At 36.6% G+C, this 19091-nt stretch overlaps 2 protein-coding genes across 3 annotated transcripts in view; one reads left to right on the top strand and one right to left on the bottom strand.

Moving 5' to 3' along the window:
- LOC307185216 (SCAN domain-containing protein 3-like) overlaps positions 1–19091 on the bottom strand; it is a 546171-nt gene that overhangs the window by 272786 nt on the left and 254294 nt on the right. The gene's annotated exons all lie outside the window — the stretch shown is intronic.
- SMIM14 (small integral membrane protein 14) overlaps positions 1–19091 on the top strand; it is a 71510-nt gene that overhangs the window by 678 nt on the left and 51741 nt on the right. The gene's annotated exons all lie outside the window — the stretch shown is intronic.

Here is a 19091-nt window from a genome sequence, read left to right as displayed (position 1 = left end):
GCCGGGTTTGATGAAGTCAGTAGGATACCTCCTTTGTTGTGATTAATGAGACTAGAGAGCTGCAGTCCAGAAAGCGGGAGCTTTTAGCCCTTACTGTGTTGTGAATTTGAAGGATTCCATTTTTCTATTTGTTCAGTAAGTGGAACCAGAGCCGACAGTAAAGAGGTAGCACCCTTTATTGGAACAGATGAAGTGCGATAAACTGGTTACCAGAGTACCTGAAGTCTTATGTTGCCATTTAAAGCCAGTTTTCCAAAGTGGCTGTTTCTGTGTGTTTTTTAGCCAAGATGATGTTTGTTAGCCGTAGAGAATCAATAGGATGTTTTCAGTTGTCCTAGTTTGCAAAATCGAAGATGTGGCCTTAAGAGAATGTCTTGGCTTTGCAAAAAGTCGGATGAGCTTCCTGCACGTAATACCTGTGTTTAAAGAGATCTTCCAGTTTTTGTGTTATTGTTAGAAACCACTGGCAGCTGTACGTAGAATAACTTGGCGTAAGACCTTTCAGACGTAGTCTCGAGACCCTTAGGAGGCGTTCTCGCTGCCCAATCTGTGGAGCTTGCAGAAGGCTTGTGTTCCCTTCCACTTTAGATGACCGGCCACGCAGATTCCTCTAGTGTAGCTTGCTTCCAGCCCTGCCGCTCTCCGCACTTTTCCACCGCAGGAACGAGACCGGAAGACCAAACCTCCCTTTTGTCCTAACTTAGTTTTAAAAAAGAATATTTTTCCCCAGAGAACTCATTAATTGAGGTGTTTCTTTAGCAAACGGCAGGAAAGAAAAACAGAGCTATGTGCTAAATTGATTGTCACTTATCAAATCCAGGTCTTAGGAATTTAGACTACTCCCTTGAAGGGTATGTCCTTGTGTGGCATAACATGGACCTCTTCCTAACAAATTTCTTCCTTCCTTGTGTGCAACTGGGATCTTTTTTTCTTAACACCACAGTTGGAATCCTGCTGATTTACACACAAACGAAATTATGTTTTCTTGAAGTTCTTTTTTTTTACCTTTAATGCTAACCTATAACTGAATATTTTTGTTTATATGAAATAATTTGTGATAATTGGAGAAAATGTTGATTAAAGCAGATAAGCAAAAAAAAAAGAAGAAAATAAGTCATCAATATTCTTGCCATCCAGAGATCACCAGAATGTCAGTAGTGGTTTTATATCCTTCCAGACTTTTTTGCATTTATGTATTTTATACAAAAATGGTATCATACTGCATATGCTTTTCTGTAACCTGCTTTTCCACATAGTAGTACTTCATTTTTGAGTAACAAAGTTTAAATTTTTGCAGATAGGGACTTGTATACCTTAACTTTTAGGGAATATTCACTGTATGTTTGCCACACCATAATGATTAAAATCGTGCTTCTAAAAGATTTCCTTTCAAATCTCTTATGATGATATTGTAAGATTTATGAAATTAATATGCACTGTGTGACAAGGCTTTGCTTGTTTAACTCTTGAAAGAGCAGGCACAGAATAGCCTGAGATGACAATATGGAAGTTTAAAAAGTTTTTGTTCATTTAGTGATCTGATTCAGGTAAAGGTTTAGTTCTATTCCATAGCTGCTATATACTCCATATACTGACCTGCTGTCCAGGCTTCTGGGAGTAAGATCCTAAAAGATTTTGCTTTACTTTACACACTTAATATTCTTTATTAACATTGAGTCTTCGATGTATGCCCATTTAGTCCAGTGCTTTATCAGTGGTGCCAAAAGAGAAGAAAGTTTCCCCTTCACCTCAATTTCAAAGGATAAGTACATACTACAAAGTATCCTAAACATGCTAATAACGTATTGGGGTCTGTTAGTCATAAACTTAGCTAAATTTGCCTTAAATTATAGTGTTCAATATATATTCTGGATTTGTCCACTTCTTCCCATCCCTACTGCTACCACCTTTGCCAGCTAACCATCTCTCACCTGGCATACTGCAGCAACCTCCTGGTCTCCCTGCTTCCACTTTGGCTTTCCCCTTGCCACAGCCTAAGGGATCCTTTAAAATGTAAATCAGATTGTGTCACGCCTCTGTTGAAAAGCCTCTCATCACGTTCGGAATGAAATCCAAACTCTACCAAGGTTTGCCAGGCAGTACATGTTTTGGCACTGCCTTCCTCTCTTATCTTGTATCCGAATGCCTAGATTAGTACCCAGGAGCCTGGTCACGTGGCACTAGCATTGTCCTAGGAACTTGCCAGGCTTGTTCTTGCCTCAGGGCATTTGCATTTGCCGTACTGTGTGGATTAGATCTTTTCCCAGATCTTCCCATGGCTGATTCCATCGTGTTATTCAGGTCTCAGTTCAGCTTCTCCTTCATGGAGATTGCCCCCACAATTATCTCACCGTTCTCTCTTCTTTATTCCATCACTGTCTGGAATTTCATTATTTTTTGTATTCTGTCTCCTATACTAGAAGTTAAACTCTGGGAAGATGGGGACCTTGTCTGTCCTTTTCACTGCAAAGTAGGTGCTCAACGCATGTTGGTTGAATGAATAAACCTGAACACACCTGCATCACTCTTGAACGTACTGTCTATTTTAAACCAGTTCTTTCTATGGAAAACCCCTTATTTTCAGCTTCTTTTTGTAGGGCTGTACCTTGATTCTCCAACTTCAGTAGTTCCTGATGTTCGGGCCAGAGAACAGTCACATTCTACTTTAGACCTATGGAACTAATCCCTGGGAGGAATTGGTCCCAGGTATCTGAATTTTCAACAAGCCCTTTAGGTGATTTGAATGCTTGTCAAAGTTTGAGAATGTGTTAATATTTTAATGGCTTTTCTCTGGGAGATTTCTTCTTGCTCTATAGTAGTAATGATAGCTGTCATTTTGGGGAACACTTTGTGTCAGGTACTATGCTAAAAACTCTAAGCATGTTTTTCATTTAACTGTGGAGCAATTCAGATGTAGGCATTCTAGCTCCCACTTTACAAATGAAAGAACTGAGACATAGTAAGTAGCAGAAAGTTGGATTTGATCCCATGTCTGTTTTCTTAATCACTGTACCCTACTGCCTCTGAACTACAGTGTTTAGAACTGTACACAGTACTTTGGTTTTGATAGGCCATGTTTTTGTTAAGGCCAAAGTAATGTTTTTTGTCCTGTTTCCAGTCGTGTCCTTAATGAAGTCCATTGTTCTGTTGGTCTTTTTGCCTGAGGTTGCATAGCTGGTAGATGACCTCAAGAAACATTCTGCAAAGGTCTTCTTGCTTTGTTGTATTGAATTTTCAGAGCCTACCAGGTTTAAAGTAAATTTGGATTATTTTCTCCTTCCTATGCATTACCTTGCATTCCACACCCCAGAAATCCATCTATCACTTTTTACCTGCTGGTATAGTCATTTGAATTCTTCCTACATTTTTTAAATTGATTTGGGTGTTTTAATATTTGGACAGCCATTGGATCATCGTAAAGTGAATAGATTTCTCACTGCAAGACCTCTTTCCAAATGAGTAAAAAAAAAAATTGATTGATGCATTAATTTGGAGCAGTTAATCCAGAGAAATACCAGTTGTCTTTACTCTCTTCCTAGTCTTGAAGCCTGACTAACTATGTTTATCTGTCGAAGCTCAGGTCATACATGACCTTTAGCAGAGCTCTATCCTAATCCACCTCAGGATTCTGTAAAGAGCCCTTTGTGGCTCCCATCACTTCACCTTCCATATTATCAGTAAATTGTCTGTGGCTCTCTGGCCTATTCTATTGGGAGGCCCATGAGGTCAGGGAGAACCAATTAAGCAATCAGTAGGCTTGCTGATGGAATAAATAAATGAAGAAAAATCACAACTCTACCTGCATCTATAAAAAGCAGTACAATGCTAAAAGGAAGTACAGTATTTGTAATAATCTTTTCCCATATAATGTAATAAGACTTAGAACAAAAACTTCAATAAAAGACACTGAATTGTCTAAATTGATAAGTAATAGTGATATATTAGTATACGAGTTGTAAAGATTTTGAAGTTAAAGACTCCCGACTGTTACATTGTGGCTTATATTAGGATTTTTTTAAGATTGTAAAACTTCTTAGACAAATATTACTACAGGCTTGTGAGTAAAGGTATTCTTTTGGTGTGTGTTTATGTGCATATTCATATTTTGGCCCATACAAAAAGTGCTAATCATCTGAAATGGTTGGGCATATGTCAGTAGATCCTAACGTAGGTAAAGAAAAGCTTGGGCACTTAAAAGGCATTTTAAAAGAGGGCTGAAAATTATTTGAGTCTGAAATTTAAAAAATATTACCTGTCTGAATATCAATAACAATGGCATTTACTATTCATGGAGTATATATGCCAGCCTCTTTACTTTCTTTACATACTTTATGTTTAGCTTACACATCGGCCTTCCAAGTCAGATATTGTTACGCCTAATTTACACTGGAGGAAACAGGCTCTGGTTAGGTAAGTTGCCCAAGGAAAAGCCACTGGGACTGTTGGGATTCAAACCCAATTTTCTTTGACCCAAAATTCATATACTTTATATTACAACAGTGTTGACCAGTCTTTTTGTCTTACACAATCATGGAAGTTACAACAAGTAAACCTACTTGTTCTGGCTGTCAGAATATGCTAATAGAACTGCGATCATGAATTGTTTTGTTCTATTTAAGCCTAAATTGGATATGCATTTCTAGTAGTCCCTCTTTCTTTTTTTTTTTAAACACAAGACATGCTTGTTACTGAAAAGCTGCAAAGGATAGTAATATATAAAGCCAACAACAAAAGCTATAATCCTGTCATTCAGAAGTCATCTCTGTACATGTATTTCCTTCCAGTCTTTTAAAATTCATCTTTGGTACAAATGAGATGTAATACTCACATAAGCTTGTATTCTTTTTCGGGCGTTGTGGAGGGGGTTAACATAGTGAGCTCTTTACTGTGGCCTTAGAAAATTTCTAAACTTGATTTTAACTGGCTGCATTTTATAAGATATTTTGAATAAACTGGTTTACTCGAAGTTTTCATTTTATGTTGGACATGAATGTAGTTTCCAGTTTTCACCATTATAAATAATTTTGTGGTGAACCATGGCTTTAAATAGTCAACCAACCAGTCTAATTATTTAAAAGGTCATAATTGGGCTTCCCTGGTGGCGCAGCGGTTGAGAGTCCGCCTGCCGATGCAGGGGACGCGGGTTCGTGCCCCGGTCCGGGAAGACCCCACATGCCGCGGAGTGGCTGGGCCTGTGAGCCATGGCCGCTGAGCCTGCGCGTGCGGAGCCTGTGCTCCGCAGCGGGAGAGGCCACAACAGTGAGAGGCCCGCGTACCGCAAAAAAAAAAAAAAAAAAGTCATAATTATGACATTTAAATGACTTGAAATGTGATTCAATCATAGTTCAGCAAGTATATATAGCATACATATACTTGTAATCCGAGAAAATTTACATGAGAGTTTTTAATAGAGGTTGCCTGTGAGAAGAGAGTACCTTTTACTTTTGCTTTTTTTTTCAACTTTCTGTATTTGAATTTTAAAATTAAATGTGATTGCTTTCAAAATTAAAAAAAAATGTTTAACTCCTTGGAAAAGTGTATATTTTTCTATACTAAAACCAATTTTTAGGTGTGTAGTAGGGCTTATATTTTGTTTATAACATTTTAAACTTCATTGCTTTTGTTTTGAAGAAAGTTACCTTCTTATTATTTTCATATTGAATTTTCATTTCCTTTTTTAAATTTAGGTTAAAGAACAGATGTGAGTCTCAGTTTTGTAAAAATACAGAATAAAGCTGGGTTTTGCTCGACTGCACTCATTGACAAGTATTACAGGTGCAGCACTTTCAAATTTTAACAGCTAATAAAGATGCTTCAAATCAAGTTAGGGATATAGTAAGCATCTTCTTCGTAAATGAAGACTTAGAGGACAGTGTTCTGGTTACTGTCTTTGTTTTAACTTATACTTTTAAAAAACAGTAATTTTTTCCTATAGTATGTATTTTGTTGCTTTGTACTCTGGGCAAAGGTAATATAGAAGAAACTGACTTGCTTGAAATTTAGAAGACTTTTTTTTCTGTGGTGCTTACTCAAGTTTCATTTTTTTAAATAACATTGCTTTCTTTATCACAGAGGTTCTAAGCGTTTTTCCTGTCATCATGAATGGCATTGATGTGCATCTACGTGCAGATATGTCATCTAGGCTGTAGCATGGGTGAGAGAAGCTGTGAGTTACCTGAGTTGGGAGAGCAGTAGCCATAACTCCTTTCTGCTTCCAAAAATCATATAGGCAAGGAAGTGAATGGGAGTGATAGTGAGGAAAAGTCTTGATTCTGCTCTAGCTTATTTGAATGGTGTAAATCATTCACAGATTTGTAACATCACTTGTGATATACCTCAGAATTTCAGAACATACTAGTATTTTGTAATACAGCTATTGAAAGCTGTTTTTTTTTAACATTTGTAAGTAATTTATATCCACTATGACTTGGGGTCACAGAATATGGAATTTTTATATCTGTTGAATTTTTCTGTTTCTTATGAAACACAGCCTTTTTTCCTGAGTTTAAAAATTTTTATTCAGAATATGACTAAGTAGTACTCGAGTAGAAATTTCAGAAAATACTTTTAGAAGATGAAACTTTGGGTTAAGATATTGAGTATAAACAAAAATGATTCAGTTGGAAAGTTTTCCTTTGTTTGACCATTTATAATAAATTTTACCCCTGGATCTTGAGAGAATCTATGAGATTGTTTAAGAGCAAAGAACAGCTAGGGAAGGACAGGAAATTTGTAGGTGAGGGACCAAGGTTCAGAACAGAAGACTTCTTTCTTCCCTTTTCACTTTTATGCAGAAGAGTGATAGCTGAGCCCCAGGAGAATACAAACACCCCAAAGCAGTATACAGAGAACTTGGGCTGAAGGTTGAAGATACATTTCAAATCTAAGGGCTTAAGAGTTACTGGCTCAGAGCATTTTACAGTTTATAAAGCACTCTTACAAATTCTCACTTGATGAACAGCCCTTTAAAATGAATAGTTTCAATTATCACTCTTGTTTTTTATAGATAATCTGAAGTCACAGAGAGGCTAATTTATCAATTTCTCAGTAGTGCTGTAACTTAAGTCATTTATCTGAGATATATTCTTTCTGCTATCCCATGCTGTTTTTAGCAAGTGTTGCCTAAGGTGATTCCTAGAATACAATCAAATACAGGTAAGGGAAAAAAGGGTCGCAGAGGAAAGTAAAGGTAATGTCTAAGGTGTAGGAAAATAGGGTCACATTAATGGGGAATTTCCAGAAAAGTGGTGGCAGCCCTGGGGTAGACCTTTAAGAGTCCTCTTCTGCAGAGACATCAAGGAATTAAGGAGGTAAGGAAATTCTAAATAATCTTGAAGGGTTCAGCTTTTAATAAACATGGGATAGAAGTTAAGTTGGTTAAGTAGTTCTCCTTTTGATCTTTCTCCAGAGAGATTATCACAGAAGTCATTTGTCTGTGATATTTATTTTGGCCATTAATTATATACTGGTATGTGATTATATTATTATATGAATGAATTATAATTAATAATTAACTTGATAGCAAGCTCTTGGAGGTGGAGCATGCCTTTTATTTCTTCTGTATCCTCCTCTGAACTCTTCTGCTAGTTACCTAGTCCCCTGGGGACTTGTTAGATATATCCTTTTCAGGAAAGGAGAAATGAGAGAAGACATGGGTTTGAAGCCCACCTCTACTGCATGACTTTGGGTAAGTCACTGACACTCTCTGGGCCTCAGTTTTTTCCTCTTTTTTATTTTATTTATTTATTTATTTATTTGCGGTACACGGACCTCTCACTGCTGTGGCCTCTCCCGTTGTGGAGCACAGGCTCCGGACGCGCAGGCTTAGGGGCCATGGCTCACGGGCCTAGCTGCTCCGCGGCATGTGGGATCTTCCCGGACCGGAGCACGAAGCCGTGTCCCCTGCATTGGCAGGCGGACTCTCAACCACTGCGCCACCAGGGAAGCCCCGAGTTCTTTCCTCTTTAAATGAGTGGATGAGAACGGGTGCATCCCCAGAGTTTTAAGAGTAACACTTGTCAAGTTTTGGTTTGTTGAATATAAATAAAGACTTAGCATCCTCTAATCTGTACCTTATCTATACAGTGATATCTTGCACAGGCCTCCTGGTCATACTGACCTTGTTTCTTCTATACATTCCCATTCCCATTCTATGAAAAATGAACATTTTGTTGTCATTCTTTCTAGCGTGCTCTAGTCTCTTCCTTTGGAATAGTATGCCCCCAGAAAGAGTATCTATAAGTTTTTTGTTATCCTGTAAAAATGTTTTATGGTAAGATTTTCAGAGGTGGTTTTTATTGTAGTTTTCTCTTGTAAATAGCTAATTCTAGATGGGCCTGTTGATTTGAAAAAAATGTACAACGTAAGAGCTGTGAGATGAGTTTATTCAGTGTCTTACTGAGGACTGTAGCATGGGAGACAGCCTCTCAGGCAGCTCTGAGGAACCGTTCCAACGAGGTGAGGGAGGAGCTGGTGTGTGTGTGTGTTTATGCAGTCAAGTGAAAGGTTACTGCTAGTCGCAAGGATCAGATATCTCAATTTTAGTGCTTTTCTGTGCATGAGAAGATGCAAGAATCTGGGGTCATTGGAATTCTTCCTTAGATATGCATTTTTGACTATCTAGGGGCCCATAAATCCAAAACGCAGAATGCTTCATCCTAAATTCTTTCAGTGTGTACTTATAGGTCAGCAATGGTTGTGGCTAATGTTTTGATCATTATAGAACTGGAATGGTAGGCAACATTCTTTGTTTACAAACAATATAGGGTCACCCTATTGGATCAATTTGGGAGTATTATAAGGAATTTGTTACTGTAATTGCTTGGCTATTAATGTGAATTTTAAAAATTTGTCATGATAGGGACTTCCCTGGTGGTGCAGTGGTTAAGAATCCGCCTGCCAATGCAGGGGACACGGGTTCGAGCCCTGGTCCGGAAAGATCCCACATGCCACGGAGCAACTAAGCCCATGTGCCACAACTACTGAGCCTGCGCTCTAGAGCCCACAAGCCACAACTTCTGAGCCCACGCACCGCAACTACTGAAGCCCATGTGCCTAGAGCCTGTGCTCCACAGCAAGAGAAACCACCACAATGAGAAGCCCATGCACTGCAATGAAGAGTAGCCCCTTTTTGCTGCAGCTAGAGAAAGCCTGTGTGCAGCAACAAAGACCCAAAGCAGCTAAAAAAAAAAATTTAAATTAAAAAAAATAAATAAAAATTTGTCATGATAGAATTCAGTAAGTCTTAACTCCTAAGCATAAAGAATTATGGTATTTAAGGTACATAATAGGGTTTATTTCAACATTTAATTTTTAAAAATGACTTTAACTTCCCAGGCATAGCTTTACCGTTTTTTAACAAATAACAGTTGACTGATTTGAACTTGAGTCTGCATCCTTTCCTTGCGCTCTTCCCATCAGTGAATCAGAGATGCAAATGTAGTTTAAGAGAAAAGTATGTCACTAGTAAGAAGTATTAGGAAGTTGGTTGATGGTTATCTCATTTCTGTACTGCTCTAAAGTTGTGTTTATAAGAGTGAAACAAATATACCTAGCATGATTGGTCATATCTGACAGATGTGGAATGAGTCTTGGTCAGGAATTTACATTGTGACTTCCTGTCCAAAATCTGGCTCATACTGGATGGATGTGTGATCATGGTCAAATTGCTAGCTTATCTGAACCTATTTTCCTCGTTTTAAAAAGGATAATTTTCCTGCTTTGACTTTGTCGGAAGGGCTGTTGTTAAGATATGAAAGTAGTTAGAAAGCTACAGGCAAATATAAACTATTATTAGGTATGGCTATGTTTGATTGAGATCCATTTCTGATAGAAAGAATAAAGCAAATGAATATGTTACAAAAAAGTATTGTATACGAGTGAATTTGAACACCTTATTGCATTGAGATGTTGAGTCAGTTGATAAAAGTAATCCCAACAACTAATTATAGCATATTAGTACATAGTACAGTAATGATAGTATTACTGAAATTGATAGGCAAATATTTTGTTTAATATGCAAGGTAGCCAGAGTTTTGGGATAGCTCTGCTCATTTGGTTAATCAGTTTTCTGGGTAAAAACTTGGTATCAGAAAGCTATTTATAGAAAAAAATATTTTTTAGAGGTAATTACCCCTTTGATATAATTGGGAATAAGATTAAAAATAGACAGCAAACTCAAGTGTAGTCTCCCTGAATGTCTGGGGGGCAGTTCCAGCAGTTTCTCGCACATATGTTTCACTTTCTTGGTTTTATAACTTTGGAGCTTTAATCAATAGCATTGACGCTTTTTAGATAAAAATGCATAGAATGCTTCTTCTGAGTTCCCCATTTCACTGACCAGCATTTCTATTTTCTGTCTTATAAAAACAAATTGCATGCATTCTAAATTATTACTCTGTATTTTGCCCTTGCTCTGGGTTTTTATTATTTTTTAAGATTTTTGTTTTTGATGTGGGCCATTTTTAAAGTCTTTATTAAATTTTGTTACAGTATTGCTTCTGTTTTATGTTTTGGTTTTTTGCCCGTGAGGCATGTGGGATTGTAGCTCCCCAACCAGGGATCGAACCCGCACCGCCCGCTGCACTGGAAGGCGAAGTCCTAACCACTGCATCACCAGGGAAGTCCCTGTTTTTAATTTTTAAATGGGAAGAGTTTTGATACTGTTCTTGATCACTGTAAAGATTTGGCTATTTGGAAGAGTGATTTTATCATAAATCACCTTCTTAAAATTACGGTAGAAAGATAGTTTTCATTCTCTGACCTTGAGTTAGGTTTGGTTATCCCTACTTTCTCAAGAAGAGCCCTATGTTTGCGTGGGGAGAAAGAAGAGTTTTTGTTTTGTTTGTCTATAAAAATGTATTTCTAAAAAACTTAGGTATGTTTGAAATTTTTGGTACTAAAAGGTAGAATAGTATCATGCATCCGTATGTACCCATCAACTGGCTTCAACAGTTATTCAGCTTATGGCTGTTTTATTTCATCCATACCTCCCCCTTTGGACGATTATTTTCAACTGGATTCCAGGCATAAAATCTCTTTTAACTGGAAATACATAGTGAGATCTCTCAGAGATAATGACTCTTTTCAGATGTGTCAGTTGACTTTGTAATGTTAAAAAAAAATTAGTAATTCCTAAATAACATTTAATCCAGTCAGTGTTCAAAGTTCCTGGTTGTTTCACAATTGTCCTTTTGCTAGGTTAGTTTGAATCAGGGTTCAGACAAGGTCTCTATATGGCATTTGATTGTTAATCTCTTAAATTTCTTCAACTGTAAGCATATCCCTGCCATCTCTTAAGAGTTTTATTTATTTTTTACCACTTATTTATTGAAAAATCTGAGTTTTTCTCAGTTTTGCTGCATCCAACATTTTTCCTGATTTACAAGAGTTAATATCATTATATGATATTGAAAGATAAAATATACAAAATGAAAACTAAAATCCTGTCACCCAGAGATACCCAGTGATAGTTTTGGTATGTTTTCTTTCAACTTTTTTGAGTGTGTTTTTTTTTTTGTGGTTTTTTTTGCGGTACGCGGGCCTCTCACTGTTATGGCCTCTCCCGTTGCGAGCACAGGCTCCGGACGCGCAGGCTCAGGGGCCATGGCTCACGGGCCTAGCCGCTCCACGGCGTGTAGGATCTTCCCGGACCGGGGCACGAACCCGTGTCCCCTGCATCGGCAGGCGGACTCTCAACCACTGCGCCACCAGGAAAGACCCTGTGCTTTTTAAATACGTGCATGTGCTTTGCTTATTTTTATATTCTATTTAATATACTTTTGTGTCGTGTTTATTTCCCCATGTCATTATGAAAGAAAATGAAACATTTGACTGCATAATACTTCACAGTATGTGTCATAATTTAAATATTTCCTTTTAGCCAGAAATTTAGATTGTCCCAATTTTTCACTATGATAAAGCTATGATAACCATGTTAGTACATAAATCTTTGTATTTCAGATTTTTAAATTTTTTTTATTTTTTTGGTCGTGCTGCGTGGCATGCGGGATCTTAGTTCCCTGACCAGGGATCGAACCCACACCCGCTGCAGTGAAAGTGTGAGTCTTAACCACTGGACTGCCAGGGAAGTCCCTCAGATTTTTTTTAAATGAAAGAACCTTAGAAGTGGAGTTATTCACAGGACATGAACATTTTTTGACTTCTGGATTCGTATTGCCGTAAAAGTTATAGCTTGTGATCTCAAATGCAGTCTTCACTTTAAGAATCTGTTTGTATATGCTCCATGTTATTAAGATGTCTTTGCTTGTATTAATGGAATGTGTTTTTTTTTTAATTCTTTGGCTCTTTTAATTGTATTTGAGAATTTTTTTATGCACACATTTTTATGTTGTAAGTTTGTTGATATTTTTCATTGTGTGTATCTTTAGGAAATTCTTCCACTAGAGGCCAAATAAATATTCACCTAAATTGTCTTCTGGAATCACTGTTGGGTGTTTTTTCCTTCTTAATTGCTAGCAGACTTTCCTAGGGACCATTTATTAAAATGTTGATCCCATCCTCATTTATTTGTAATTCAAGTTTTGATATATAAATATATATATGGTTGGTATGTTCAGAAAATTCTAGAAAAAAGAATTGATTTCCTATTTACTGGGTTGTAATATTATCTCTTATCTCTCTCCTCCCTCCACCCTCTTTTTTCTGCCTTCCAGCTATAGTATGTATCCAGATGTCTTTGATTCTGAATGTGCCTTGGGAAAAAACCTGAAAGAAAACTAGTCTCATCTTCATCTGTTTTCTTTTATTTTCCTTGTTTCATGTGTATTTTTAAAATGAATTTAAAAATGAATTCCCCCCCAAAAAAAATTCCCATTTGCTTTTAAACTCAATTTACCAAACATTACCAAAACATTATACCAACATTAGTAGTTTGTGATATATACTCTGTTGTTTCAGTATTTTGATTCTCTTAATTGTTAAAGCTTCCACCAGAGAATGAGTAGAGGAAGGGAAAGGTAAAACATTGAAAACTGATTTTACAAAGAATGATTACCCAGATTTAGGGCAAAGGTTGACTTTAGAAGTATCCATTGTATGGTCTGTTTATATGCTTGGTCATTTCTCACTGATAATGGGATTTGGTTTATTTTGTAACACATTCACTTACAGAGTTTAGAATACCTTTTTGTATATATTAATTCTAACCAATAAGTTCAGTGATGATGGAAGGTCAGATAGAGGGTTAAAATAATTTAGCATGTTCAGTTCAAGAGAAAAATTGAAATGTAATTATTTGTCTCTAGAGCTAATGGTTCTGGTACGGGAAGAACAAGACGCTTACTCTAAGGTTATTCTTTTTAAAAGTTAATAGTTTTTGAGTAATTCAGAAGATACAAAGCAGTATACAGTGAAAAGTTTCTTTACTACTTCTGTCCCCTGAATGCTTAGGCTCTCGTCGAGAGGCAACTAGTTATATAATTATTTTTTAATACTAAATTCTTTTTTTCCCCCTAAATTCTTATGGTTTTAAACCGTTCGCAAGCATCCATAGAAGAAAATTTATCTGTGAGTTATTAATGCAAGGAAGTTCGGCATCAACCTTTAGTATTTATTTTGGATAGAATCTTTTGTTTACATGTGTATGTAAATGTTTACATATACGTACAAATTTATGTACCCATATGTAAATATGTGATTTGATTTAAAAAGTAAAATATAGAAAATTAGGAAAACAAGAAGAAAAAACATCTGATAACCTTAACAGAACCAAATATAATCGATTTAATGTAGAATACTTCTTCCCTAGGTTTAAATTCTAGACACATAGTAATTTTACATACTTTTTTTCCCATAACTACAAGAATTTCACGTTGAGCATACTAGGTTCTGACTCATTTCTTATGAAGGATATGAATTTCTTAGTTATATTGCTCTTGGAAGCTGGAGCAGGGAACTAACCCTTATTGAAGACAAGAGGAAATGAGAGGTTGGCAAAAGTAGGGAGGTTAAATAAGGGTACATATTTTTATAATTCAACCTTGAGAAAAATAAAGGAAAAATCAAGCTGTAGTATTTCTGGGTTCTTAGAACTGATTGTTCTTCTTTTTTTGATTTTTTTTTTTTCTTTTAAGGGAGGATTGGATCTGAGATGTGTAGAGGATAAGCTGACATTTTATTGTTTTGAATGCTTGCATGGAAAAACAAATGCCTAATATACAGTACTCTGCCTCTAATCAAAATTAATTTATAAATTTCTTGGTAGAATTTCTTTGAGGGCAATCCCCTAAAGTTTCTGGAGAACAATGAATGTTTGTGGAATTAGTAGTACGTTACCCAGGACTTGGCGGTCCAGTGGTTAAGACTCCACTCTTCCACTGCAGAGGGCGCAGGTTCGATCCCTGGTCGGGGAACTATGATCCTGTATCCCATGCGGCATGGCTAAAACAAAAAAACAAAAATAGTGCATTACCCAGTATTACTAACTTAAGTAAAATGTCAGTGCTGATTTTTTTTTTTTTTTTTTTTTTTTTTTTGGCGTGCTGTGCTGCATGTGGGATCTTAGTTCCTCAAACTGGTGCCCCCTGCATTGGAAGCGCAGACTCTTAACCACTGGACCACCAGGGAAGTCCTAATCTATTTCTTTTTATCATTTATAAGGACTTTCCTAGGGTCACCTGGAAGTAGTGGTAGTCTGCTTTGTCTCCTCTGTTTTGTAGGCTTTCCTTGTTTTTTTTTTTGTTGTTGTTTTGTTTTTTTAATGTCCTTGACAGTTTTGAGGAGTATTTGGTTAGATATTTTGTAGAATTCCCCTCAATTTGGGTTTGATTTTTCTCATAATGAGATTTGGTATTATGGTTTTGGGGAAGAATACCACAGAGGTGAAATGCCCTTCTCATCACATCATGTCAAAGGGTATGTGATATCAACATGACATATCAACATGATGTTTACCTTGATCTTTTGGTTAAGATAAGGTTTGCTAGGTTTCTCTACTATAAAGTTACCTTCTTCTGAATTCTGTTCTTTAGAAGTGGGTCACTAAGTCTAGTCCACGTTCAAGGGTGAGCGAGGGTTAAGCTTCACCTCCTAGAGGGTGATAAATCTACTAATATTAATTGGAATTCTATAAGGAAGATTTGTCCCTTTCCCTCCTTCTACTTTCCCCTCCTCTGTGAGAGTATTTTAAAGCAAACCACAGATAACACACATCATTAATAAGAACGTTTTTATAGTTCTTGATACATATTGCCAAATCCCTGAAGGGTTGTAGATGTTAACTGTAGGACTAGCAATGTATGACTGAATTTTCATGGTACTTTTTTGGTGTTTTTCTTTTAGGTGAAAGTTTACATTTTTTTTTAGAAGTGAATTTTTAAAAAAATTTATTCATTTTTGGCTGCTCTGGGTCTTCACTGCGGCGCACAGACTCTTTGTTATGGCGAGCAGGCTTCTCTAGTTGCGGCACGCAGGCTCTGGAGTACATGGGCATAGTAGTTGTGGCTCGTGGGCTTAGTTGCGGTATGGGATCTTAGTTCCCTGACCAGGGATCGAACGTGGGCCCCTTGCATGGGGAGCATGGACTCTTAACCACTGGACTGGACCACCAGGGAAGTCCCCAAAGTTTACATTTTAATTTGCATTTATTTGATTTACTTAGGGTGACCTTTTTAAATGTTTGTTAATTAGCTGTAGCACCTCTTTTGGGAATTATCTTTTCCTTGGTCTTTACCTATTTTAAATATTTTTTAGAGACTTTCTTGGCTATTTTAACTCTTTTGTCTCATAGACTTAAGAGATTTATTTACCATTTTGCTCACTGGCCCTTCTTTTTTTTTTTTAATTAATTAATTAATTTATTTATTTTGGGCTGTGTTGGGTCTTCGTTTCTGTGCGAGGGCTTTCTCTAGTTGCAAGCGGGGGCCAGTCTTCATCGCAGTGCGCGGGCCTCTCACTATCGCGGCCTCTTTTGTTGCGGAGCACAGGCTCCGGATGCACAGGCTCGGTAATTGTGGCTCACGGGCCCAGCCACTCCATGGCATGTGGGATCTTCCCAGACCAGGGCTCGAACCCGTGTCCCCTGCATTAGCAGGCAGATTCTCAACCACTGCGCCACCAGGGAAGCCCCTGGCCCTTCATTTTTAATCATCTTCAGGGTTTTGTCTTTTATTCAGATCTCATGACCACATCATTCATAGTCCTGTTGTATTCTTTTAAAATTTTTTCCTCCTTCTGTTACATTTACCTACGTATATGATAAGGAAATTTGCTAGCTGTTGGTAAAGCAAGAAGTAAACAAGTAAGGCTATTTTAGGTAAAAGTCATGTAATGGTAGTTCCATTCCAAATTAATGTGAGAACTATTGTGGGTTAATCTAGCATAATTTAGCAATTATCTAGGATTATTTGCTTTAAAAATTCATGACTGATTCTCCCAAGCATTTTATGTTAAAAGTACTTTTAAAATATTTACTATTTTGCAGTGTGTTACAAAAAACCCATTTCAACCCATTTGAAAATTACTTTTATAATCTTGAAACCTATGTTGACATTTTATTATATTTTGGGAATTTTTGTTATCCCTAGGTATTTGTAAAATACTTTCTTTTAAAAAAGCATAATTTATTTTAAAGAAGAAACTTAGGAGATAACAGCTTCTTACAAAGATATATCCCAAATCAAATATTTGCTTCTGTAAGAGGAACCAAGATGAACTTGCACACACACATACAAATGTATTAATGCTTTCCCCCCTAAATCTTTAATGGCTGGAAGACTTTTTTTTTAACTTCATGTTAGTCCTTAACACATATGGCAACAACAAATAGCTCTAAAATAAAAGCTGAAGTAAAAGTGTCAAAAGAAAAATCCAGGGTTTATGTTTATCCTTCAGTTCTTCTAGCTTGTCCTTGGAAGAAGTTAGTAAGTTAAAGCATTAAAGAAAATGAAAATACTCTCCAATTAATATTTCACATTGTCATTGGATGTTATTTCCAATTGCTCTCTTGTGATTTTAGATCTATTATTCTGTGATTTGCAGTTCTGTTAACTTTTTAGTTAATAGTCTGATAGATATTTAAATAGAAAAATTTGTCAAAAGAGACCCTTATAAATCTGGGTTTGGAGCCATCTAGAAGAAAGGGAAGCAAATAATGTATAACAAGTTCTCAATCTTACTATGACATAATGGACTAATAATACTCAGTAATATAAAGAGCTCCTAAAATCAACTAGACAAAAAGAGTTTGAAAAAGGAGAAATACAGATGCCAATAAACTTGAAAAGATGTGCAGCCTCATTAGATAGAAAATAAAAGCAATGAGACATATTTTGGGGGTCTGACATTCTGGCAAAAATTTTTTTTAATGTTATAGCCATATATTATTATACTATTAGTGATAGTAATAATGTATGTAATTACGATGCTATGCAATTCGTGATATGTACTATGTGCTATTGATAGAAATAAAATTGGTAAAGGCTTTTTGTGAATGCCCTTAGACCTAGAGATTTCATTTTTTTGTACTTAGTCCTACAAAAATATGGGCACAAAGATGTTTGTTGCAACATTATGTTAACAAAAATGTTGGAAAGGCCCTAAGTTATCTCTACTAAAGGAATGCTAAAATTGTATGTTTGTGTTTTGGAGTATTATGTAACCATTAAAAAGAATGAAGTAGAGCTTTATATATTGGAAGGTCTCCATGACTTTTTATGTTATAAAAAAGCAAGTTGCAGAACATGTATAGTATGATCTCATAAAACCTACTAAAATGATGGGTATAAATACATATAAAAAGACCTGAAAGTATTCACACCTGGCTGTTAACTATGGTACCTCTTGGGAAAGGGAGTAGAATTGGGGAGATAGGAATGGGAAGGTTGGCATTCGTCATTTTACTCTCTGTGCTTCTAGGGATACCACTGATACTAAATATATAACACTGGTAATGTTGCTGTTTTACAAATATTTGCTACTAAGAGTATTTGGCCTAATCAAGAACCACTTTTGAGAAGTTTATTTCCCAAGGAATCAATCCTGTATATAATAAGCATGCAGTTCCATGGCATAATCCTAGAAAACACAGTAGTAGAACTACAGTATCTACTTTTCCACCTTTTCCAAAGTTATAAATAGGCAGTTAAGTTTGACTCCCCAAAGGTGAAATAAGGTAGGTTAAACCCACCCAGCATGAGCTGGAGAGTTTAAGGTTCTATCGGCAGGTAATGAATTGGTTAACAGCACTGGAAAATTCCTTCAGCACATACAGAAACAGGATGACTCAACTGACTTATTACAGCTGAACTCTACCAGGAAAGGTTTGTTAGCTGTAGTTGAAGGAAGAAATGACCTGGATCTGAGGGATATGGGGAATTAATTGCATTTGCCCTCCCAAGATACAGAGTGGATTATTTTACTGCTTTCCTGTGCTAAGAGTTGTTTAGGAGTGGATGGTTTGAGAGCTTTAGATGTATTTTGTCCTTTATGCTGCATAGAAAGTCATCTGTAAACTGTTGCTTAATCTACCCCCAGAGTCAGATTGCTATCACAAATATTCATTATACTGGGAAAATACTGATAAGTTAAATACTTATTATGGAAAATCTTAAAACAGAAAAAAGTAGAAATGTATAAAAGCTCTCCTGTACCTATCACTCAACTTCAATAATTATCAACTCAAGGCCAGTTTTATTTCTTCTATGCCCGTATTTACTTCCCTCTCTCCTCTCCAGGATTATTTTGAACTTTTTCAGTGCACTATTCTTATTTTTATGACTTAGGCCTTTTGTGACCAATTGGAATAAAGCTGGTTGTCTTCAAGGGTCAGACCCATGTCTTTGACATTATTTAGCATTGTTCTCACATTAGGGATATATATTGAGGAGGTGAATAACTCCTCTGAAACATGAAAAGCAAAAGCATTGTTTTAAGTTACTTTCTATCAAAAGCCTCTTCTAGGCTGATTTATCAGAATTCTGACTCAGTAACCCGGTTTTGTCTTACTCAGGATAGAGCAGCTTCTTAATGTCTTTGGACAGCAAAGGATTTAAATGTGGGGTGGGATTGGGTGAGTTTTTTGCTCTAGTGCTTAGCTGGTGGTATGCATTGACACTTGCTCTGAGGTCCGAGCC

Source organism: Stenella coeruleoalba (genome assembly GCF_951394435.1).
Source record: "Stenella coeruleoalba genome assembly, chromosome: 4".
NCBI classification, from domain to species: domain Eukaryota; kingdom Metazoa; phylum Chordata; class Mammalia; order Artiodactyla; family Delphinidae; genus Stenella; species Stenella coeruleoalba.
This window is presented reverse-complemented; position numbering and strand designations above follow the sequence as displayed.